Consider the following 25,414-nt stretch of genomic DNA (forward strand, 5'->3'; position numbering starts at 1 on the left):
TTTCTAGCAATAAAAGATAATTTCTCCAAATAACAAATATATTTAGCTTGGTGTCATAATTTCAAGGGAGAATTTAACTGCCTCATCAAAATGATTCATCTTAACTTGTATCACCCCATATTGAAATTTAAATTACTTAACAGCTGGTTACAATGGCTAACTACTCTTGCTGAAAAATGTAATTATAAAAGAGAAGTAATAGTATAGCCCTTTACTTATGGAAATGAAGTCTAAAAATATGCATAATAATAGCTTTTCAATTAAATCTTTCCTATATTTGCATCACCTATGTCATAAAACAGGTTTTTTTAACCTCTAGCTGTATTTCCTTATCCTCTATTAACATTTTCCAAAAAATTACATTTTCTTAATACTTATGCATACCCAAGCAATCCCCATATATGCCTGCAGTAAGACTTTTTGCACTTTAGGGTTTTGTTTTTTTATCACACAAATATTTTAAGTAATGTAATAAAACAACAGGCATGTATGTATTTTCTCATACAGCCAAGCCCTGACTCAAAATATTTCATTTTTTTGTTGTCCTACTTCTAAAAGAGATTTGGTGTACTTGTCATGCTTTACTTTGAAATATCTCTCTTCTGAAAGTGGTTCTGACCACAACTTTGGTAAAGTAACTCATACTACACAATATAAAGACCTTTTTTTTTTTTTTTTTTTTTTTTTTTTTTTTTTTTTTTTTTTTTTTTGCATTCAACACAATAGTAAACACCTATGCCAGTGAAGCAAAAACTTTTAAGACCAGAAAAGAAGATGGCTGGTATGGGCCACCTCCCACCACCACATCAAAATTACAACTAAAATACAGAACAAACATCAGAACTGCTTGAAAGTTGGCTGAATGGAAGTCCTACAACTAGAGAAGTAAAGAAAAAGCACATTGAGACTGAGAGTAGGGGTGGGGGCCAAGAATGAGCTGGTTCAACACCCATGTGTGCAGGAAGGAGATGGTCTCTGCAGTGGCTACCTGTGAGGAGTAAGGGGTCCCAGCCCCATACCAGACCCCAGCCCAGAGTTCCAGAGCTGAAAAGAGAAGTTCCTGTAAATACAATCTGTGAAAACCAGCTGGGATTGTGACATGGAGGCTAATGGAGACCTAGGTGTTCCTTATTGTACAAGGCAGGCACACAAACTCATTAGGACTCCATCCCTCTAAGCTCCAGCACCTGGCAGCTTTGGGGAACACAGACACATATGGGAGGAACTGGATTGTCTGGCATCAAGGCAGGATGTGGGAGGCAGCTTTCTCCCAGACAGGGATGCTCACAGTGGTCATTATTCCCATTCTGGGCCCTTCCTCATCACAGAGCTGACTGGCAGTCATATCTGAGTCTCCATCAACCTGGCTCACACTGCTAGCTCCACCTTGGTGATTCCGTGAGACCCCGCCCCATCCAATTTGCAGCCTCACCCAAGCTGTTTGCTGCAGCTTTTCCATATGAATAGCCTGTCATTGCTCAGGCCTCAGACTTTGCTAAAAATCTCAAACAAGCAGCAGCTGGTGTCAGTTTGCTCCAAACCTATCAGTGAAAGTCCCATGACCCATCCATAGCCCAAACCTGCCTTGCTTGACAACTTGGCCTCACCTGGGCACTTTGCAAGCCCAATATAAGTAGCAGCCATCTTCAGATATCTCAGTAGCTCCTGTTGGATGGCTCCAGGCTCTGCAGCTCCTGGGAGGCCCTAGAGCCAGTGCACCCGATGGACAGCTTCAGATCACACTGGATTACAACTCTATACTACCATAAACGACACATTCAAGAGGAAAACTCAGTGAGTACCAAAGTTCTACTGAAGTCCTACTCCATAGAGGTGTCTCCTGCAAAGCAGCTTTTGCCCTGTAGTTGCAGCTGGTCCTCACCACCAATTGGCCTGGAGTTCAATTTCTCCCAGTGATGCAATCAAAGTAAAAATAAAAGACACACAGCACACACAGGGGCACACCTAAGCTTCCCAGCTCAGGTGATGAGGGAGGCTTAGCAGTGAGCCCTACTATATATAGTCTCTTTACCAATTTCAGGAGATATAGCAGCTCTTCCTAATACAGAGAATCAAACACAGGCAAGCAGCCAAAATGTGGAGACAAAGAAACATGTCACAAATGAAAGAAATGAAAGCAAGCAAACTACTGGAAACAGAATTCAAAACCATGGTTATAAGGTTATTCAAAGATCTTACTGAGAACTTCAAGGGACTTTGTGAGATTTTCAATGATCTTAGTGAGACAAGTAAGAAATTAATCATACACTAATTGAAATAAAGAATAATTTAAAGCAACGGTCACCAACCTTTCGGATCTCATGGACCACTACCTGTCTGTGAACCACCAGTTGAGAACTGCTGCGCCAAAGGTTTCCTTAAACCAGCAGTCACCAATCTTTTGGACCTCATGGACCACCAGTGATCCATGGACCATCAGTTGGCAACTGCTGATTTAAAGGGACTCAGTAGTAGAGCAGAGTATTCTGAGAATCAAATCAATGATTTTGAATATGAGGAAGCAAAAAACACCCAGTCAAAAGAGAAAATAAATAATAAATAAATAAATAAATAAATAAATGAATGAATGAATAAAATCAAAAAATATGAAGATAGGGTAAGGAGCCTCTGGGACAACTTCAAACATACCAACATTTTCATTATGAGGGTGCCCGAAGAAGAAAGAGAGCAAGATATTAAAAACCTATTTGAAAAAATAATGACAGACAACTTACCCTATCTGTGAAAGAAATAGACTTACAAGTCTAGGAAGTGCACAGAACCCTAAATAAGAGGAAATGAAAGAGGCTATGCCAAGACACAGAATAATTAAAATGCCAAAGATTAAAGATAAAGAGAGAAGCTTAAAAGCAGCAAGAGGAAAACAGTCAGGTACCTACAAGGGACATATGATTGTCACCTGATTTCTCAACAGAAATTTTGCAGGCCTGCAGGGAGTGGCAAGAAATATTCAAAGTGATGAATAACAAGGACATACAACCAAGATTATTCTACTCAGCAAAACTATCATTTAGAATTGATATGGCTGTGCAGCTATTCATGATCTCTATGTCTGTCCAACACATCAACTCCAACCTCACTGGGGCTCATAAGGTTTGAGCATTTCTGCATTGCATGTGTGGTAACAGTTTCCCATGGGTGGGCAAAGATGTGCCCTGAAGTCCAGATCTTCCTGGTGCCGGCAGCCTGTGTGGTGGTGCTCAATGTCCATTTTAAGCTCATATTCCAAGCAAGTGAAAAAATATGACATGCATTAGTAATGGAGATAAAAATATCTGTCTATATTTATGTGAATAAGTGTGTGTATGTGTGTGTGTGTATGTGTCTATGGGCTAAAAATGGTTAACTGACTAATTTTGGATGATCTGTAAGGTAACAATGGTTTTTACAGTTTTAAATGGCTGAATAAAAATCAAAAGAAAACTATTTTGTGATACATATAAGTTATACAAAATTCAACTTGAGTTCAGACATAAATCTTACTGAGACACAGCCACATTCATTCATTTAGGTATTGTCTGCAGCTGCTTCTATAACTAATGGCCTGGTGCACAGATTCATGTACATTGCAAGAAAATTGGGCATCTGCTCCCATGTACTGGGAAGCTTCCACATCCCCATGAGATGCCAGGAAGTCCAATGGGGAGTCTGTCCTCCTCCCTTCAGCTTCCTCAAAAAATATTTCCAAATGTCCCTTCTGCAGCCATGGTCTTGTCTTGTTGGCAGATATTGGGCCTAAACAGGCAGTCGGACATCCCTCTCAAAATCCAGGACAGCTGGCTCCTAACTGCTCACCTGCCTGCCTTCCTGATTGCCCCTAACCACTGCCATGCCAGCTGATTGATGTCTAACTGCTCCCCTGCCAGCCTGTTTGCCCCGAACTACCTTTCTCTGCTGGCCTGGTCATCCCTAACTGCCCTTCCCTAAAGGCTTGATCGCCTCCAACTGCCCTCCCTTGCAGGCCTGGTCCCTCTCAACTGCCCTCCCTTGCAGGCCTGGTGCTTCCCAACTGCCCTCTCCTACTGGCCATCTTGTAGTGGCCATCTTGTGTCCACATATGGGCAGGATTTTTTACCACATGGGGGCAGCCATATTGTATATTGGAGTGATGGTCAATGTGCATATTACTCTTTTATTAGATAGGATAGAGGCCTGGTGCATGGGTGGGGACCAGCTGGTTTGACCTGAAGGGTGTCCTGGATCAGGGTGAAGGTTCCCTTAGGGTGTGGGGCAGCCTGGGTGAGGAGTCTGTGGTGGTTTATAGGCCAGTCATGCCCCCCGGTGACCCAAGCAGAGACCCTGATATCTGGAATTTATTTACCTTCTACAATTGAGACTTTGTAGCCTGGAGTGGAGCCAATCCACCTGCTTGCTCCGTGGGTGGCCGGCAGCCATTTCTATTGGAATTTATGTATCTTCTATAACTGAAACTTTGTAGCCTTGAGTGGAACCTTAGGCCAGCAAGGGCAGGTGGAAAGCTTGGCTTCCTCAATTGCCTGGGAAACCCAAGCCTCCCTCCTGTTCTCTGTGGCTGTAGCCATCTTGGTTGGGTTTATTTACATACTCACTCTAATTGGCTGGTGAGCATGGCTGGTGATGTAGCAGAGTGATGGTTAATTTGCATATTACTCTTTTTTTTTAAGTAGGATAGCATAGTTGTGACAGAGACCTCTGGCCCAAAAAAACCTATATTTACAATCTAGCATTTACAGAGAAAATTTGCGAACTCCTATTATATATGATAACTTCTTAGCATCAAACTCTAAAATTAAAAAATGACTTGGGATAAATATATTTTCTGTTAAAATTATTAATTACTGAAAGTGAAACTATGAAAACCCTCAGTCTCTGAAGACACTAACAAAGAAACAAGTCATAAAATATCTAAAAACACAGTTATGCAGGGATTATTCAGCCTGAGTAGAGACACTGCATGTCAAGCTTTAATTGTTTAATATGGCTGAAGCAAAACCCCTGACACTCCCTTCCCCCGCAAAAAAAAACACATCCAGATCTTTTTTAGGTATGGAGAAAATATTAAAGAATACATGAGTCTACTGCTTGGTGACAATATTAAATAGCAGTTCCCCTTTATCTGTGGGGGATACATTCCAAGGCACCCAGTAGATGCCTTAAAACCATGAATAGTACCGAACCCTATCTATTTTTTTGTTGTTGTTGTTGATTTCTTACATATCTTTTTAAAAAAAAAAAAAAAAAAAAAAGCTCTTTATGGATTCTCTTTGGCATATCCAAATGGCTTTGGGACCATTGTTAAATAAGATAAGGGTTACTTGAACACAAGCACCATGACACCCAACAATGGCTCTAATAATGCAGCAGCTTATATGGGATGGATATGCTGGACAAAGGAGTTATTCACATCATGTTGTTTAGAACATGCAACTTAAAATGTATACTAATAAACTGTTTATTTCTGGCATTTCCCATTGTATTTTGCCACAGGCGAATAAAACCACAAGAAGAGAAACTACAGATAAGAGGAGACTACTTTATTACCAGAGATTAAAATGAGGACAGACTCCTTTAATCCTAGAAGTTCTCCACCAAAAAGGAAAGTGTTAAGCTAAAATGGAAAACCATGTATGATTAATAAGAAAATCAGAACTAAGGACAATGATTAACTTTAAATAAGTTCAGGTATATAGGCCCAATGAATTACTAGTTCAAGGTATTTCTTTAAAAAAGCAGAGCCACAGATGACAATCTTGGAAGACATATAAACAACAGGAGAGCAGGCTTAATGCATAAGAGAGGCACATGCCTCGCTCCCTTATTTTTGTGAGCTAAAATGACTCTAAAAAAAATGAATATCAGTGATCTTGACACTATTTCTCAGCAAAATTCTAGAACAGGTTACTAAACATGGTTTGTGAGCACTAATCTATTTTTAAAACCTGTCATAATAAACAAAGATTTGTTCAAAATAAGTCATACTAAGGGGTTAGGCTAAAAGGGGGTCAATAGAGGCAAAAGAGGGACATATATAATACTCTCAACAATAAAGATTTAAAAATAAAATAAGGCACACCAAACCTTGCTTCCTTTTCTGACATGTTACTAGAGAAGTGGGTCACAGAAAGGCATTAGCTGTGATATATCTGAACCAAGAAAGTCCCCCATGGCCAACCTGGAGTAAGTCCACTTACTCTTTGTGGACCTTTTGGGGGCATTTTTAACATCTGGAACAAGAGGCAAATTTCATGGGCCTCTTGAGTTTCTGAATGTGTTGTGAGCAGAGACACGGGTAATTTTTGTTCTGGAGTATTTTTTCATGGATGTTTTTATAGCATCAAGCCTTTGAAGGCAGAGATGATTTCTCCCTCTAGAACCAAGAAAAGGTTTGCTTCTGGCTCATTATAAAAGACTGGGGTTCCTACATTTAGGGTTCCTCGTCTGAGACCATTCACTGGGAGTGTGGCATCGAGACACTCTGCAAAGCCTCTGCAGAGAGTGGAGGACAGGAACCAAAACAAGCATGAAGCTCGTGCTGCGTGCTGTAACAGGAGTAATAGAGTTCCGTGTCTCAGACCCAGAAGTCTGTGTCTTCTACAAGCATCCACAAAACAATCACTGACTAAGAACAATTTACTAGTGTGCAAATAGGATAAAATCTCAGATCCTCCACAGTCCTTGATAACCTGCCATTCATAAAATGGGGAAATAACAAAGATATTATTAAAAAGAAATTTAAATTAATGCACATAAATTGCTTAGGAAAGTGCTGAAACGAACTGTTTAATGAATGTTACCCATTATTATAATGCTAATGGTGATTAATTTCAAATACACATAGGTAGGTATACAATCACATCAAAGTATGAATGACAAGTCAAAGCATCCACATTAAACGTTTGAAAAAACGTTTAAAAGCTCTAATCTTAATCTGTTCTGCTCAAACCTTTTCATAAATAACTGAATAGAGCTATAAAATGCATTACTCAAAATTATAACTTTTAAAAAATATTTTTATTGATCTCAGGAAGGGAGAGACAGAAACATCAATGATCAGAATCATTGACTGGCTGCTTCCTGCATGCCCCCTACTGGGAATTCTGGGGATTGAGGCGCTGCAACCTGGGCATGTGCCCTGACCAGGAATTGAACTCCTGGTTCATAGGTTAACTCTCAAGCACTGAGCCACGTAGCCGGGAGGATGACATAACTTTTAACATAGATACTAGAATCAGGATTTTAAAATCTTAACATGCCAAATAACCCAAACTATATATTTAAAAAAAAAAAAAAAAAAAGGTTTGAACAGATATACAATCCTATTAAAAAGAAACTATTCAAATTGTATATTAATTCCAAGTTATATAAAATAAATTACAATTCTAGTAACAATGCAACATGATTTAAAAAAATGAATGTGCTATTAGGCTGGAGAAAAAAAGGAGTTAAATTCTCAATGTGTGCTTTGTTGGTCAGGCCATAATCCTGGGTGGTTGATTTAGCTCTGGAGGGAACTTTGGCCAACAGCAGCATTCCTAGAGGAGTGATCAGAACTGCAAAGGGTAAAATAAATGCAAATAGTATATTAGGTATAACTGAAGAAACACGACTTATTTCAACCTGAGAAAGATTTGAAAAGTTAACTCTGTGAAATCCAAAAAAAACAGAGCTAGAAATAATGTCTCATTAATAGATTCCAATTCAATGTTAAGAAAGAACTTTTTATTAATTATTATTATTTTTTCAATGTTGAACATCACTAGCCAGGACTATGGCAACTCGGGATTGCCTCCTTCACATTCAGATCTTAAACTGCTCACCATTTGTCTATAAAAAGCCAAAAAAATAGGAAATTTCTCCAGGCGTCTTGTTTACTTTTACTCCCCTCTTGGCATCCCTGGTTTTTGTTGCACTTCAGCCTAGCTAGCCCCTTCAAACTGATACTTTGTTCTAAGCAGCCCTTTTCACTTTTTTATTTACCTTTCAACTAATTCCCTTTTCCCCTACAATGCACCCCATAGGCTACTTGACAGAGGCTCCAGTATAACAAACCTAGCCCTGTCTCCCATCTGCGGAGAAGGGATATTGGAAAGCTAGCTTTATGATCCCAAAGGTTCCTTTGAATTCTAGGATTCTTGGTACTTCTTTTGCCATTTATGGGAACTGGTGAATGATCAATGATTAGGAATGAACAAGTAAGTGAATAAATAAATGAACATTATTATAAACACCTGAGGATGAGCTGCTTTTTTCTTTAAGACGTGCCTAGCTGCAGAGTCTTACAGCTTTCCATCAGTTAGAAGTGAAAAGATATATGCCTGTGGGAGCAAGAAAAGCAAGTACGAGAGCAAGAGAGAGACAGTAAAAGCAGGAAGGAGGGTAGAGAACTATGGTAAAGATTCCCAAAATAATCCCTGGACATGTTACCCAGTAAGGTCTCATGTTATCAACATAAGCCAAGTCAATTTATAAGCCAAAAAAAATGTAAGGCTATATATACACAAATTTATTTGGGTGAAAAAAATGAGAGAATTTTCTACTCCTAAGAAGTTATGAAACGAACAAGCAACTACATTCCTGAAAAGGCAAAAATGATCATCAAACAATATAGAGGAATCTCAAATGCGTGTGCTAAGAGAAAAATGCCTGATTCCAAAGGCTAAATACTTAAGATTCTATTTATAACACAAACTTGAATATGGTACCCTATTTCCCCGAAAATAAGACAGTGTCTTATATTAATTTTTTCTCCCAAAGTTGCGCTGGGTCTTATTTTCAGGGGATGTCTTATCTTTCCATGCACTAGGTCTTATTTTCGGAAGATGCCTTATTTTCGGGGAAACACGGTATGTGTGTCCACAATAGAATACTATTCAGCCGTGAGAAAGGGGGATGTGCCGATACTTAATGGACAGCATAGATGGACACTGAGCACATTTTGCTAAGTGAGCCAAGTTAGACACAGAGAGAGACAAGTACTCTTTGATATCACTTATATATAAACTAAAATAAAGTCAAACTCGTAAAAAAGAGAGTAAAATTATGGTCACCAGGGGATGGGCTGGAAAGACAAAGTAGATATTGCTTAATGGTACAAGCTTGCAATGGGTAGTAAGTAAGCCATAGAGATCAGTATAATAAATATAGATGACAATATTATATTAAAATTATGTAATGTGATAAAAGATTGTTATGAGGGCAACCATATTATATATGAGTGTATCAAAGTAACATGGTGGCACCTTAAATTTATACAATGTTATATGCCAAATCTATTATATTTATTGTAACCCACCACCACCAAATGACACACTTGAAAAGACAAAACCAAAGGACAGAAAACATATCAGCAAATCCCAGGAACTGGAGAAGGTGGAGAGGGGTTGACTAAAAAGCACAAGGAAAAATACAGAGCATGCTGGACCTGTTCTGGATCTTGCTGTGGTAGAGACTGCACAACTACATGTTTTTAAAAATATTCAAAATTTTACACTGAAAAGAGTAAATTACCTTTAATTTAAAAATGGAAAAATATTAGAATTTAAAACTACTTTGTAAAGATAATTAAAATACGATTTGTGTCACTTATAAATCACAATGAAAGTAAATCTTTTGAGATAATAGCTGGATCACTTCTATAACATAGTAATCAATATCTTATTTTAAAATGAAATAGCAGATGTACAACTAAATAGCTTTTCAAAAATAAACATATTTTTACTGTTTCATGAATAATATATATATATATATATATATATATATATATATATATATATATATATATGTGTGTGTGTGTGTGTGTGTGTGTGTGTGTGTGTGTGTGTGTATATATATATATATATATGTATATAAAGCCAGCAACCAGAACACCATAATGACTGGAACAATCAGTTGCTATGACACCCACTGTGGCCAGTGAACTGGCTCAATAGCAAGGTGGGGCCGGCCCACCAATCCCCCTGTAGCCTTTCCCCCTGGCCACTCCGCCCCTGATAGCCCAGCCAACCTCCTGCAGCCCCTCTCCTTGTCTGGCCCCAGCCCTGATGGGCCCCCACCACCCCATCATGAGCAGGACTGGCCACAACTGCCTGCGGCTCCTCCCCACAGCCAGCCCTGCCCTCATTTGCCCACCCCCCCCCCCACTCTGATTAGGGGCAGGGCTGGCTGGCTAACTACCTATGGGCCCTCCCCCAGGCCACTGGCCCCTGATTGGCTGCCCCACCCCATTTGGGGGCATGGCCATCCAGCCAACTATCCACAGCCCTTCCCCACAACTGGCCCCACCCCTGATCAGCCCCACCATCCCAATTGTCCTATGGCCCTTCTCCCTAGCCAGCTCTGCCCCTAATTAGCCCCACCCCACCCCAATTGGGGGCGCAGTCTGCCAGCCAATCACCTGCAGCCCCTTCCCTTGAGTCAGCCCTGCCCTGATCAAGCCCTGATCAAGGCAGGCCAGCTGGCCAACCTCCCGCCATCTCCTCTTCCCAACAGGCCTGGCCCTAATCCCCTGATTGGGGCGGGGCCCACCAGACCCCACCCATGAATGAATTCATGCACTGGGCCTCTAGTTAATATATAAAAAAGTAAAATGATACATTCATTCTATTTTCAAATATCTTCTCATAAAAATGTAGTCATAAATTACCATCTATTCTCTATTATTGTACATTTCCACTTAAAATGTTATTATACAATCTGAAAAACAAGTTGCCTCTTAAAATAAAAACAAAATTTAATATATTGATGTTCCTTTAACCAGTTAACTGCCACATGTCCAAAATGGAAACCATCCCCACACGCCATGATATTCTGAGTTTAATTTTAAAAATCAATTTGCAATGAATATTACAAAAATAAATATATTACTCACAATTCGGGTGTTCTTGAATATTTTCAGCTGAAAATTCTCACAAAAAGTGATTTTAAAGTTGGTCAGGGATACAGCTTAAGTAAAACTTTTTTTCTTTTTTTTATAGACGCTGTTGGCATATGGGAAAGCGTCTACAGACACTTATGGTGCACAATGGGTTAATATAGCAATATGAGCAATACAGTAATATAGCATGTAAATAGTCAAACTTTAGTATCTGGTATTATTTCAGCCCAGTGGAAATGAAATATTTTCAGGACACAATTAGAGGGATAAGAAACAGAACAGAAATATAAAACCAAACACCAATTAGAAGTCACAAATTGCATTGCCTTTCATTTGTGTAATAGTTTCAGCAATAGACATGCAGAGCTAGGGATAGTTTGACATTGTTGAAAAGTACAACAGCAAATAATTAGAAATGATAGGAGAGCAACATAAATGTATACTTCTTTGGAAGTAAAGAAATACAAACAGATCAAGAACATATAAATTTAAATTTTTTATATTTCGGGCAATACAAAGTCAGGCTGTCAGATGAAATTTATTTTTAGTTACAGGAGTATACATTCTCTACAACATCGAACAACATAAAAGGTACTGAAATATGAATGTTGACAAGCTTACGTCACTGCTAAAATCCATCACAATTTATAATCCCTTAAGGTCTGAGAAGCAGCCTTCATTGCTGTCTTGTTTGTCTGCATAGTGGGCTGATTGTCACAGTATGAGAAAAGAGACCTTTCTTTGTATGGGACAGCACTCCTCATGAGGAATGAACACTTAGCATGATGTATGCATGTCGTGATTTTTGGATGGGGCAGCAAAGGAGTGAAGGAATGATTTAGATGAGGCTCTAAAAACCCTTTGGCAGTTCCCGAGAGAAGAAAGATGTCTCAAGAGATTTGGGGCAAAACTTTCTAAGCGGTGCACTGTGTAAACTCTCGTGAAGATATGGAGTGCTCCTATAGTCGGGAGTTGTATGTATTTCCAATGCACACTGAATAGATTGGACCAACATTTTATGTAGGTTCTGAAAATGGATGCCTCTCTATGTAAAGTCCATAAGAGGCGGGGGAGGGGGGGGACACACTTTACATCTAATTTTAAATGGGGAGATAAGGACACATATGTAATACCTTAATCGATAAAGAAAAAAAAAAAGTATTATAACTTGACCCCAAAGGCAAGGGAAGTAAAGGCAAAAATAATGAATGGGCCTATGTCAAACTAAAAAGCTTTTGCACAGCAAAAAACAAACAAACACAGAACAAAGAGCAGCCAACCAGATAGGATATGATATGTGCAAAGTGTAGCTCTGACAATGGTTTCTCCTGAGTTTTTATTTTTATATAATCCCCCAAATATATAAAGAACTCACAAAACTCAACACCAGACAACCCACTCAAAAAGTGGGCAGAGGACCTGACCTCTCCCAAGAAGACATACGAACAGCCAATAGATACATGAAAAGATGTTCCACCTCACTGGCAGTGAGGGAAATGCACATCCAGATTCTAAGGAGATAGCACCTCACACCTGGTAGAGTGGCTGTTACCAAGACAAGCAATGACAAGTGTTGGAGCGGCTGTGGAGAATGCAAACTAGTGTGAATGCAAACTGATACACCCACTACAAAAGGCAATCTGGCAGTTGCTAAAAAATAAATAATAATAAGAGTAGACCTACAACATGACCCAGCAATCCCTCTTCTGGGTATATACAAAAAAAAATTGAAATCATGTATTCACAAAGTTATATGCAACCACGTTCATTGCAGCATTACTCGGGTTGACCAAGACATGGAAACAGCCAAAGTGTCCTGCTATAGGTGACTGGATAGAGAAGATGTGGTCCATATTCCCAGTGGAATACTACTCAGTGTCATTCAAACAACATGGATGGACCTTGAGGATATTATGCAAAGTGAAATCAGTCAGTCTGAAAAAGCTAAGAACCTTATGATTTCACTCATATGTGAGATATAAAATTGAAACTTGTGAAAAACAAGTTGCCAGGGGGAAGGGGATGGAGGTTGATGGTGACAGGAGTTCTGACTTTGATCAGATCTGAGTAGTGGACACACAGTGGGATATACAGATCTTATAACACAGAATCCCACACCTGAAACCTATGTGATCATGTTGACCAATGTCACCCTAATAAATTTAATTAAAAATAAATAAATAAAGTTTACCAAACAGCTTACTCAACTCCACATTTTATTTCTGAATTGGTGGCATCATCACTACATATATGAAGGAGCATAGGACAAGGTCAAAATTGTGAAGAAATCAATACCTATGGTATTTTACCTAATAATAGACAAACATGTAAATTGACCATATCTCCGCTAAGATACCAGGCAATCAGGGCTGATATGCAAATTAACCCAACAAAGTCTGTGGTTAATTTGCATATTCAGCCACTGAATGCAGGGTGGGGGGCTGGGTTCACATGACACTTGTGTCATTGATATGGCATTCTGCCCCACCCCAGGTCTCTCAGGGCCTCTGGCAGTGTGGAAAGGCGGGCTGGGGTGGAAAAAGGCAGCTCCAGGGCCGGAGCAGAAAGGGGCTGGGCGGGAGTGCAAAGGAGGTGCCAGCAGCCAGGGAAAGGAAAGCCCATTCCAGCAGGCATCTTCGTGCATTGGGCTTCTAGTGTTAATATATGCACTTCAGGGAAGAGAGTTTGGGTGGTTATTTATTTTTCTTAGCCCCATATGATCAAATCTTCATTCACTCTATCTTACCCTCTTCTTGTTTTAGCATTCTGTTTAAATAAGATGAGGCTCCATTCCTGACTGAGAAAGAAGGGTGTGGTGTGAGACTACCTAGTAGGCTAAGAAAACAAAAACAAACAAAGGGCCCCACAACTTTTAAATTTTAACTGAGCTCCCTGTGAGCTTCATAAGCAAAACTATTTGTTGATAATTTTTGTTGGTTTTAGTTTTTATTTTAGGAAGTATATGTTTTTTTTTCCCCTTTCACACTTATATAGTATGCTTGGTGATAAGGTACTAAGGAGAGAACATGTTCATAGCTTCAAATTTGAATCCAGGTACTTCACATAAAATGTTTTAGTTGAAAGTAACCTAAAAATAAATCCAGCCTCTTTTTAAATTTGGAGGAAGTGATCTGCTCAATATCACACAATAATTATAGACAGACCTAGTATCAGGATGCAGATCTCTTGGCACTTAACACGGGGTTCTGTGTAGTAAACCAAGCTGAGTATTTTACTATCTGGGACAATAATTATATTTCCCAGAAAATGTTATTCTCACTCACACTCTGATGTGTGTTATTATCATCAGAGAAGTCCTTAAATGCAAATGTCCCTACTCAGAACCAGGAAAGCAGAATATATTGGGACTTGAAATAGCCAGATGGCAACATGGAGGGCACTGGGTAGCTAGGGAGCAGGAGTAGAGGAGTAGACATGTGACTTAATATTATTTAAAATGGGAAAAGAGGGGTACTTGCATATTAAAACCCCGCTTTGCTTTGCTTTAGAATTTTCCAAGGATCACATAGTCACTGGTGGTTTAATAAGCTACCAGAATTATTTTGAAAGATCTAATAATTCTGTCTAGAGGACAGAAAAGGAAAAGAGAAAAATGAAAAGAAATGAGCAAAGAGAGACCTCCTCCTCATTATCAATAGAAACAATCATATATACTTTTCACTGTTCTCATGATATTTAGAATAAAATTGCTGAGCAAGTTATTGCACATTTAAAATAAGGATATAATATGTAAGAAGGAGAGCTATAGGGCATTAGGTTTACAAGAAACTAGAGGCCCCATGCATGAAATTCGTTCATGAGAGGGTGGTGTCCCTCAGCTCAGCTGGCACCTTCTCGCAATCTGAGAACTCTGCCTCCTAACCACTCGCCTGCCTGTCTGATCACCCCTAACCACCTCTGCCTGTGTGCCTGTCTGATCTCCCCTAACCACTAGCCTGCCGGCTTAATTGCCCCTAACTGCTCGCCTGCCTACCTGATCATCACTAACCACTCTTCCTCTGCCCCCGGCTGCCTTAGATTCATCTGGAAAGTCGTCCAGAATGACATCCAGAAGGTTGTTTGGCTGTCTGGTCTAATTAGCATATTATGTTTTTATTATTATACATTATCTATATTTGTGTGGTGTTATATGGATAGTTGTATCACTTACTCACACCTTTAGTTTTAGGTGTCCAAAAGCAATTTGAGCAAGCTAAAGAGTGGGATTTTAAATTTAGAGAAATGGACTTTCCATCAAGTCATAAATCTTCAGTATGCTCTATTTAAGGATGAATATTGGAAGGTTAAGAAAAATGACAAGTTGTATACTTATGCGTGTGTGTCAATGTCAAGAAGTAAAACCATATATATTTTAAAGGTTTTCAGAAGAGACCTTGGTTTGACCCACATCCCTCCTTCTTTACCCAAAGACAATCCTAGAAATACTTGCTATGTCCACATTGTAGTCATAGTATAGCCACTAGGAACATCTATGTACAATACTTATGATAGTCATAAGATATGCTTAACCAGTGAACACAGACAATAGGGTGGTAGGGGGTGAGGTCGGGCTGGGAGAGGTCAATGAGGGGAAAAGGGAATTTATAAAATACTTCCAACAATATTAAAAAAAAAAAAAAAAAGAATAAAATGGACACAAAAAGCTGAATTTGAAGTATACCCACCTGACATAATAACCATGTCTTGGCCAATATAATAGTAAACTTACAGTAAATTATATAATATCCCAAGTGTGAAATGGTATGAAAGAACTCTAGAAAGATTAAGTTAGGTGAAAAGTTATTCCAATTACATAAAAAACAAGGAGACAGTGATGCACACAGAAATAACTTCTTGGGCCTCCAACAAGTCCTTTATTCCTTCATTCAATATTTAGTTTCAGAGCTCCTACCAAGTTTGAGGTAACGTTTTAAGCAGTGGGTTAGGACAGTTAAAACAAAATCTCTGACTCACTGGGGGTAGAAATGATAAACAATTTTGTTGTTGTTAATCCTCACCGAAGAATATTTTCCCTTTGATTTCCAGAGAGAGTGGGTGGAAGGGAAAAGACACAGAAAGAGAAACATAGAAGTGAGAGAGAGACATCCATTGGTTGCCTTCCACATGGGGCTAGGGTGGGCCTGCAACAGAGGTACTGTGCTCTTGCCTGGACTCACACCCTGGACCCTTCGATCCATGGACTGGCGCACTATCCACTGAGCCAAACTGGCGAGGGCTATAAACAAAATTTTATTGAATAAATGCCAGTTGCTGATAGTGTTATGGAGATGAATAATGAATGGTAAAGGTGGTACAACATCATCCATGAGGATTTCTGATGTTATCTAAGGCCATCAGAGAAGGCTTCTGTAATAAAGATACATTTGAGTTGAGACCAGAAGTGAATGAAGCTACTTGAGAATAGAGCATTCCAGACAGAGAGCATAACTCTGAGGTAGAAATCATCTTATTCTATTTTGAGGAATACTAAGTGTGTCTAGGGTTGACTGAATAAGAGCAAAATGTTAGGAAGTAATGTCAGATAGGTAGCTGGGATAATATGGACTTCTGTAAAATCTTTGTCTCTCATTCAGAGAGACATAATAAGCTACTGGAAGGTTTTTACAAAAGAATGACATAATCAGACCTATTTTTAAAAGATCGCTGTTGTGTGAAAAATAAACTGTGGAGCCTTGAGGAAGAAGGGAGATCAACTAAGCAGCTATTGCGGCAATTCAGAGGAGATGAAGGTCAATCTGATTAGACTGGTTAACAGTGGTTGTACTAACCAGATGTACAAAACAAGATTTTGGAGTGCCATCTAGCTAAACTAGAGGCAGATCGAGAGAGGGAAAATATCAAAGACAAAAAGGAAGTGAAGAGTTAGCTTCAGGAATACAGATATAGATCAACCAAATCCTGGAACACAAATTTGGGTGAAGCAATGGTGAGGAATAGTTCCTAAGGATGTTGGAGATCTTTTTTTAAAAAATGAGATGATTTTATGACAGTGCATATGTTAAGCTGTGAAGATATTTGGATTAGTATACTATGAGTTTCTCTTTACTATCTGCCAGTGAAAAACCTTATAAATGCCTTCTCTAAAATATGTCTATCACTAACTTTTTAACCCCAAAGCACATTTTTTAGAAAATTTGTTTCTTCTTAAATTGAGGAAAGGTTTCAAAATGATGGCTGTGGTTGTGTAAGTGTACAAAAAAACTTTTCACAGAAAATGCCATCATAAAAGTTGATAAGAAAAGAAATGAATGAACACCAGAAAAAACTGTATGCTCTTTCTCATAGCATCTTTTATTTGAGGAATTCAGTTAATTTCCTGTTTTAAAAAATGACATTCTCATAGTATACTCATTTATACTTATATTAGGAAGATCTTTAAAAAGAAACACTAAAACTTAAATTTTACATCAACATTATCTCACTTAAAGTACGAGTATATATTAAGCCTTCTGGGGTAAAAATTGAAAGAAATTGAAGAGCATTAATAAACTAAAAATGCTGAGAGTTTGTGAACACCTGGGGATTCGTATGTTTCACAGTAATGTGCTTGCTCAACATTTAAGTTTTTTTCTGCTTTTGTTAATGAAAATAATTTGCCACAGTAGAAAGGAATTAAGACATGAGCTCCTGATGACCTACTTATCAATGTAATGGGAAGGTATGTTCTGGAGATCCTTGTTGGATGCAGGAAGAGAGAACTGTACAGCTAATTGGAAAGTTAAATTCAATCAGTACAGTATAGGTAAAAGAACACATATTTGAAAGATCAGTAATTCAAAACGTTGAACCTAGGCCCCAATAGATAAATCTTGGAGAAAATGCATTTTAAATAAAAATTTAGATAAAATTATATAAATTGAAAGAATTTTAGAATCCGGAGTGTTCATGGGAAGCAACTTGGAATAATAAACAAACCCAAGTCAATTTAAAGAAGGTAAAGTTCACAATTACAAGTGAAAAAGGATAAAAAGTGAATCATAAGCTCCAAATCAGTAAAATATAATATTGTTTTTTAAATGAAATGGTGGTGATGCCAACATACCTTATTTTAGAGCATAGATATACACTGTTAACTTGACGACTCAGTAAAAATTTGCATAGCTAGGCCAAAATTCCTAGTTACTCCAGTTATAAAATTGAGATTACATTCCTAAAAATAATTAGGACAGTATTTAATAATACCATATTTGAGAATATACCAAATCAACAAAGCAGCTTTTTAGAGAAGAAAAACAGTTTTAATGAATGCTACTATTGGAAATAAGTCCCCACATACAAGGGTTTATTTTTTCATTTTAATATTAATAGTTTTGGAATATAATAAATCTAAATATTCTCTAAAGACCTCTCTCCAGAATTTCTATATGCTAACATCAACCTCTTAGTAATTTATTTATATTTCACCAAGTTACTCTCTTTTTTAAATTTGTCTGGAAAATTTGGGGAAGGGTGATGGATAAATACATTGGGCAGAACAAAAGAGTATATATATGCAAAAAAAATCAGAGGTAATAAGGCATAAGTAAATAAGAAACTGTAATTATCAATTTATTTTAATAGGTAAGGATGCCTACAAGAAAAATTATTCTACATTCTACGAGAAGAGCATTCTACTATAAACAATGATGGGTTAAAAAAAAAAAAGTAATAGTATTTTTAGAAAACCCTCCTAATTATCCTTAGTTAATGTGTTAAAAAACATACAACTATGGGGTCCACTTGAAGGTTCAAAAAAACAAATGAAGTTAAAAGTTTGGAAGAACTCCATAAGAAAGCACTGATAATGACCTAAGCTTCATGAAAAAAAGACCAAAACACTTAACCTATTTTACTTGATAAAGACTATAAAACTGATATGACTGGAGTGCAAGTGTATTAAGTGATAATAGGTGGACCTAAGAAAATTTTTATGTTATCTAAAGAAGAAACAGAACTAAAGTACATTACAGCATATGAAACTGAATTGTCTGCCGACCTTGAAACGCTTTTAAAAGTTTCAAACACTTGGATTACTGTTTTAGAATCATTAAGAATAAAAACAACAATCTTTATGGGTTGAATTTGCTCAAGTTTGTTAGAACTCTATACATTAAGGATTATATAAGTGTGGTTACTTTCAAAATCTATGCAAATCTCCGGCCTAGTTTAAGAAATAGGTTTTCTTTCATAAAAAAGCAGTACAAATATGGGGACTGGTTAGTACATTTTGGATCCAGCCATTTACTATTAAGAATACTACTATTTATAACAAAGTTTAAAAATGTTTGTACCAATAATTAGTATTCAGTAATTGTAATGAAATTGGTATTATTTCTGAATCCAACTGATTTTAAAATTGTGTCTAGCAACAATCATGTCCAGAGAACGTCTTAATGATAAGTCACTAAGTCAATGGCCTCTTTCTGGTTTTAATTCAGAGAGGCAGAAAACACATGACCACATCCATCATTCAGTTTTGTACCAATATTGTAACTAATAGCTGAATTGACTGTCAACACAAAAACAGACATGGGTAATAAGACAGAGTCAGCTATAAATCCTTTTAAAAATCACAAATAATATTAATATTATATGATTGAGTTCCTTATCCCTCATCTTCTCTCCTGAAATAAAAAGTCTGGTACATTTGTCTGGCTACATTCACTATACTATTATATGCCTCCATGAGTCTCAAGCCATAAAGGTATTTTCATATATTCAAATATACTTTTCATAAAATGTAAGTCTAGTACTTTATGAAAAGTACGATAGCTCTGCAAAGGGTTATTTTGTATTTCTGAATTCTTGTTTGTACAAAATGAATAGTTTCTCAATGTAAGTTATCTGTAAATTTAATGATTATCTTCCCCCCTCCCACTATTCTTATGGTGTGTCATATACAATTTCCCTCTATTTTAGGTTTCTAGAATATTATGAGATATTTTTTTTAAAGCAAAACCACTGCAGTATTATGAGTGAAAGAAAAAACAACTCCAATGACCATTTACTCAGATACAACCATTAAATCATTTCATAAAATACAATCAAAGGTCTCTTTCCATTCTAGAGCTCTATAATTTTTGTCATTCTGAATCCCAAAATTTAAGTTGGGGAATTTTGGAAAACAGTTTACATAGTTCATAGTTATTTGTGTATATTTTCCATTGATTATTCTAGTATACATTCTAATGTAATGGTAACATTTTAATAATCTGCATATTTTAAAGCATTTATTGTACTCATATTTAAATTGCATTTTAAAAAGTATTCCTTAAAATTTATTGTACTTAAAAATAAATATTAAGATGCTCTTTTTAAATTGAGAGTCTGTCCTCTCTCATCTTACAGGGATTTATCATCAGGTTTCTAGATTACTCTTCAAAAGTTACTAACCTAGTCACACTTAAGCATTTATTTCACTTTCTGATTACAATGAAATAGTGGGTTTCTTAAGGAAATATTAAACTGAATGACTACTGAGCATGAATCTAGTTAAGTAATGAAAATGAAAGGAAGGAAATAAGCAAGGAAGGAAAGAACGTCTAAAAGCTTGAAAGCTGAAATGAAATTTTAGGATCCTAATGACCATAGTGTGTATAACTTTGTATCCACTGTATTAATATATACATATACACAAATAAATCAAAAATTGCAAATTAATTGTGTAGCAGCACTAAGTAAACACAGCATTTTAAAATTCCAATAAACTGAGAACATGCTTATCCATAACTCAAGTTGACAGAAAAGATAAACAGGCCCCTTGACATAAAACATTTCCCAGGGTCCGCCACGATGCAGAATTGAAGATGAAAATATCTGAAAGCTCATCTTTACTTCAATCTGACCTCTAACATGAACTTGCTATGAAACAAGCCCTCCTGCCTCCACCGATGCCTAACAGAACTATTCGAGCTATTTGAGTGAGAAAAGCGTGCAAAGATGTGCCTTCCGGGCGAACTTTTGCTTTCTAAAAGTTAATCTCTTTAAACACTTCCAGTTGGAAAACGTCCACTTCAGCTACTTGACACCAGGGCATCACTTTCTCCCCGGGCTTATCTGCTACTGCTTAATTATTCTCCAAATAGACTCAGGGCACTGTGGGGAGGTAGCTCTTTAAGCATGTCTGCATCCAGGATGCCTGTGTGTGTGCCCACCTCACACACGTCCCGTGGTCTCTCACGCCATTCCTCCCCAGCAGTGCTGAGCGCTCACCGGCCCAAGCCCTTTGGCTCTCTGGCGTCCAGAATCCCTGCACCTGGAGGCAAACAGCACTTGAGGAACATCCTCCAGATCCAGAAGCTGCCTGGAGTTCTGCAAGCCAGGGGCCACAGGACCCTTCCAGCAAGCAGCTGCCCACTAAGTGCTTTAAGCCTGATGGTTAAAAGGCTGAATAAACAAATAGATCTGTCTTGTTCCTTGGGGACCCCGGAGTCTGAAGAGCCTCCCCAGAGGTGTCCAGTTCGGCCTCTCTTAACCTGTCCCTGAGCAAAACGCGCACTGGCTCCACTCTCAGAGGCTCCCATTCTCACGTGCGGGCCGTCTCCTTCCTTCCCCATCAGTGTCACCCCGCACACTGGGTCCAGGGAGACTTACCTGAGAGTCCCCGAGTTTGAGAACACAGTGCAACCGTTCCTCCCCGCGCCCGCCAAGCGCAAACTCCCCGGCAGGCCAGAGACCACAGGGAGGCTCGCAGAGGCGGGTGCTGGGCACCCAGGCTGCGGGCGGGAGGGCGCCGGGGACGCACCGCGGGGCGCGCAGCCTCCTCGAGGGTCCGAGGGTCCGAGGGTCCGCCCGGCGCGGCGGCCGCACGTGCTGCGCCCAATTCCCGATCCCAGATCCCCGAGGGGCGTAGGAGGCGTGCCACCCGGGTGCGGTCCGCCCGCGCCCGCACCCCGCAGTCCTGGCCTCCTCGGACTTGAACTTACATGGGAGCCGACCCAGAAGCCTCCCCGAGCAGGGAAAGGTGTGCGCGCCCCTCCCCCGGTCCCTCCCAGAAGACCCAGAGGACAGATGCCCCCCGATGCCCGCCCGGCGCCGGGAGAACCGCCGGACGGAGTGTCAGTGGGCGCGGGGAGCACACAGGTGGACGGGGCAGCTAACCGTGGGCCGGGGCGCGAGCGGGACGGGGGCCGCCGTGGAGATGCCCGGCTCTGCCCGGCATCACTGGGGACCAGAGTGCCTTCCCTCCGGAGCCAGGGGTCCCCCCGCCGCCGCGGTCCCGGAGAAGAACTTCGGAAGCTTCGCCGAAGTGAGGGTCCCACTCGGGGACCAGGAGGCGCGCTGGCCAGCGGAGCAGACAGGTCAGCGGCGGAGCAGCCGTGGTGCCTCCGCCGGCAGATGTTTGTACTGGTGTCTCTCCCCGAGGGGCGGGGGCGGGGGACCGGAGGAGGGCGAGGAGGAGACAACAAATAACAAAAATAAGAGAGTAAACAAACACACATCTGGTATTTCAACATCCCGTTTCCTCCAGCCGCCGGCCTCCCCAGACCACGCAACATTCTGCATATTCAAAACTCAACACCGCCCGCCAGCCGACGGCGATTTCTCCTCGCCCGACCCCCGTTCCCGGATCCCATCGTAAACAGTAAAAAGAATAACAAGTGGCAAGATCAAGTTCGGACGGCGACCTGGGCTCCCGGCCCGCGCCGGACGCCGGTCCCCCCTCCCAGCCCTCCGCGCGCGGGGCCGGGGCCGGGGCCGGGGCCGGGCCCAAAGTTTGCTCCGCCGCCCGGCGCGGGGAGCGCGGCGCCGAGTCCCGAGCCGGCCGGGCCGGCGGGCGGGGAGGGGGCCGGCGCCGGGCGGGGCGCAGCGCCGGAGGAGTTGAGGCGAAGAAACTTACCGGATCGGGGGCGCCGGGGCAGCGCCCGGCGAGGTGGCACCGGCGGCCAAAGCTCCCCAACAAACCCCCGCGCGCGGGTCCCGGCGGCCGCGGCGGCGCGTGGGGAGCGCACCGGGGCGCGGGGAGGCGGGAGGCGGGGAGGCGGGGGGCGGGGGCGGCCGCTGAAATAGCCGGACCCGCGCTCCCGGCGGGCGGAGGGGCTCCCGGCTCCGGCTGGGGCCGCAGGGACCGCGGGGACCGCGGGGAGCAGCACGCGCCCGCGTGTCTTGCGCTTTCTCAGAGGCTCGCGCTGTCTGGCGCTGCCGCTCCCCCCACCCGGATCTGTGTGTGTCTGTATGTGTGTGTGTGTGTGTGTGTGTGTGTGTGTGTCTCGTGTGTGTGTGTGTCTCGTGTGTGTGTGTGCGCGTGTGTGTGTGTGCGCGTGTGTGCATGTGTGTGTGTGTGTGTGTGTGTGTATGAGTGTGTGCGCGCGCGCTGCCGGGCGCGCGCCTCCGTGTTGTTGGCGATGCCCCCGGTGCACACTCTGCGGCCGCGGCTCCTCGGACAGACAGACGGGGTCGGGGAGGGACGCCTTATGGGGTCGGAAAGTGCTGCGGGGCCACTTGTTTGCTTGTGCGTTACTTTGCGTTGTTGTTGTTGCCGTGGATCCGGAAAGCGGCTGTTGGGAGCGGGCCGGGTGGGAAGCCCGTGGCCTCAGTCCGCCCGCCGCCCCCGGCCCACAACTTCTCCGAAGGGGGGGGGGGGGGAGCCGCGGCGGAGTGTGGCTCACAGTGGCCCCGGAGCCTCCGCTCCTGGCTGACGTCAGGTCCACCTGCTCTGTAAGCAACTCGCCGGGAACTTGTTTGTTCTGCGCCAGCTCTGCCCCCACTCCCGCCTCACCCCCTCCCTCTCCCCCTCCGCGATCCGCCCGGCCTCCTCCCTCCGGGCCCGGAGGCAGCCCGGGGAGGGGGTGGGGAGGAGGAGAGAACAAAACCGTCTGCCGTGTTGGCACCGGGAGTTGTGTCTGCTGCTTCTTGGCAGTCCCCGGAGCGCGTCCTCCGGCAGACGGGGCTGCTGGCGGAGGAGCCGGGGATTCCGCGCGGAGTGCCGGGGCGGGAAGGCGGCCAGGGCCCGTGGCGGCGGGAGTGAGGGCACTGGGAGGCAGAGAGGGGACCCCGGCCCCCGCCTCTGCCGCCCGCGGTGCCCGGGGCCGGGGATCTGCCTCCCTGCTCCTGTGGTCCAGGCTCCCTTCTCCTGTGGGCCCAGGGGTGAGGATCCCGTGTCACCGGCTGGGGGGCGGGGCTTGGAAAGTGGTGGCTGAGCTGCGACTTTGAGGGTCCCCGGCTTTGGAGACCGGGTCCTCTCAGGGACCGAGGGGAGCAACAGTAACCGGGATGAAAGAAAGTAAAGGAGGAACTTCCAGAGCCGGCCCTGCGCTCTCTGCAAAGCCCAGGCGCCCGCCGGGTGGGGAGGGAATGAATGGGCCCGGCCTCAGGCACCCAGGACCCCCGGTCTGCCCGCGGGCCCCAGGGGATGACTCGGCCCGATGGGGAGCGTGGCCCGGGCGGGAGGGGGTGCTCCCCAGCCCTCTCCCCGCGTGGGCTCGGGGCGGGCGGTTCCTCCCCCGCTGCCGCCCCGCTCCCGCCCGGCCCGCGGGTGGCGGGACCCTCCCCGCGCCCCCCGGGCGCCGAAGCCGGAGCCGGGCGCTGGTCCCCGGCGGGTCGTCGGGCCGGAGAGCGATCGGAAAGGCGCGGAAACTTTCCTCCGCGCCCAGGGAGGCTGGAAAGCCTGGCCCCGCACTCCACCCCGCCAACTTCAACATTACCCCGGGCAGCAGGGGTGTGCGGGGGAGGGGAGCCCCGGGAGCCGCACACAGGTCTCCCTCTGAGTCTTTCTTCCCTCAAAGAGCAGCGCGCCCTTTCTCCAAAGGGCGGGCGCAAGCTCCCCCCTCCTCTCTCTCTCTCTCTCTCTCTCTCTCTCTCTCTCTCTCTCTCTCTCTCTCTCTCTCTCTCTCTCACACACACACACACACACACACACACGGTGCCCCTCTTCCTCTCGGGGCCCGCGGTGCTGCTGCGGAGGAAGCAGCGCTGGCACCCACGTCTGTAAACACGACCTCAAGTTTAGTAGCGAAACCAACTAAGTCAATAAGGCGGGGCGGCCGGGGAGGCCGGGGGCCGGCGGGGGCGGAGGGTGGAGGGGCTGCGGGCTGGGCTCCGGGACTGACTGCGGTGCTTCTGCGAGTTTCAACTCCAGGCGGCCCTGGGGTGCTCTGCTCACGGATGGCTTCTGCTTTCTTAACACTGTGGTTTGTTTGTTTGTTTGTTTGTTTGTTTCCGAAATTCAGGCTGAAGAGTTGGCAAATAATGGAATGTTTTTATTTTTCATTTTTTAAGATGGGAGCGGGGAGAGGAGGAGGAGGGCCCCTGCGGCCTCCGGAAAGGGTGCGGGTCACTCCAGTGCAGTGATTTGCGGTCATGCCTCCCTGGCAAACCCAGGTACACAGCAGAGCCTCCGAGCTGGCCTGAAACTATTTCGGAAAAGAGCTCAGCAAAGGGCGCTCGAATCCGTGGAGGAGGGGGACCTGCTCCCTGGCGTCCCGCAGGGCTTGTGCCCGGAGCAGCGGGGGAGCTGCAAGGTCCGCAGGGGCTCACCCTCCCCCCTTCCCGGCCCCCACTCACTCGCCTTCCTCTTTAGGGTTCCGAAAAAGTCTGCTGGGA

The 25,414-nt window shown here is 42.9% G+C and overlaps 1 protein-coding gene across 1 annotated transcript in view; it reads right to left on the reverse strand.

Annotated features, from left to right (window-relative positions):
- Nucleotides 1–23,059, reverse strand: part of FOXP2 (forkhead box P2) — a 601,300-nt gene extending 578,241 nt beyond the window's left edge. Inside the window, exon 1 of the mRNA XM_084896207.1 lies at nt 22,713–23,059. The gene's annotated coding sequence lies outside the window, so the exon portion shown is untranslated. The remainder of the gene's footprint in view (nt 1–22,712) is intronic.
- Between the last annotated feature and the right edge of the window lie 2,355 nt (nt 23,060–25,414).

This window comes from Pipistrellus hanaki, assembly GCF_964339955.1.
Source record: "Pipistrellus hanaki genome assembly, chromosome: 10".
In the NCBI taxonomy this organism is placed as follows: Eukaryota; Metazoa; Chordata; class Mammalia; order Chiroptera; family Vespertilionidae; genus Pipistrellus; species Pipistrellus hanaki.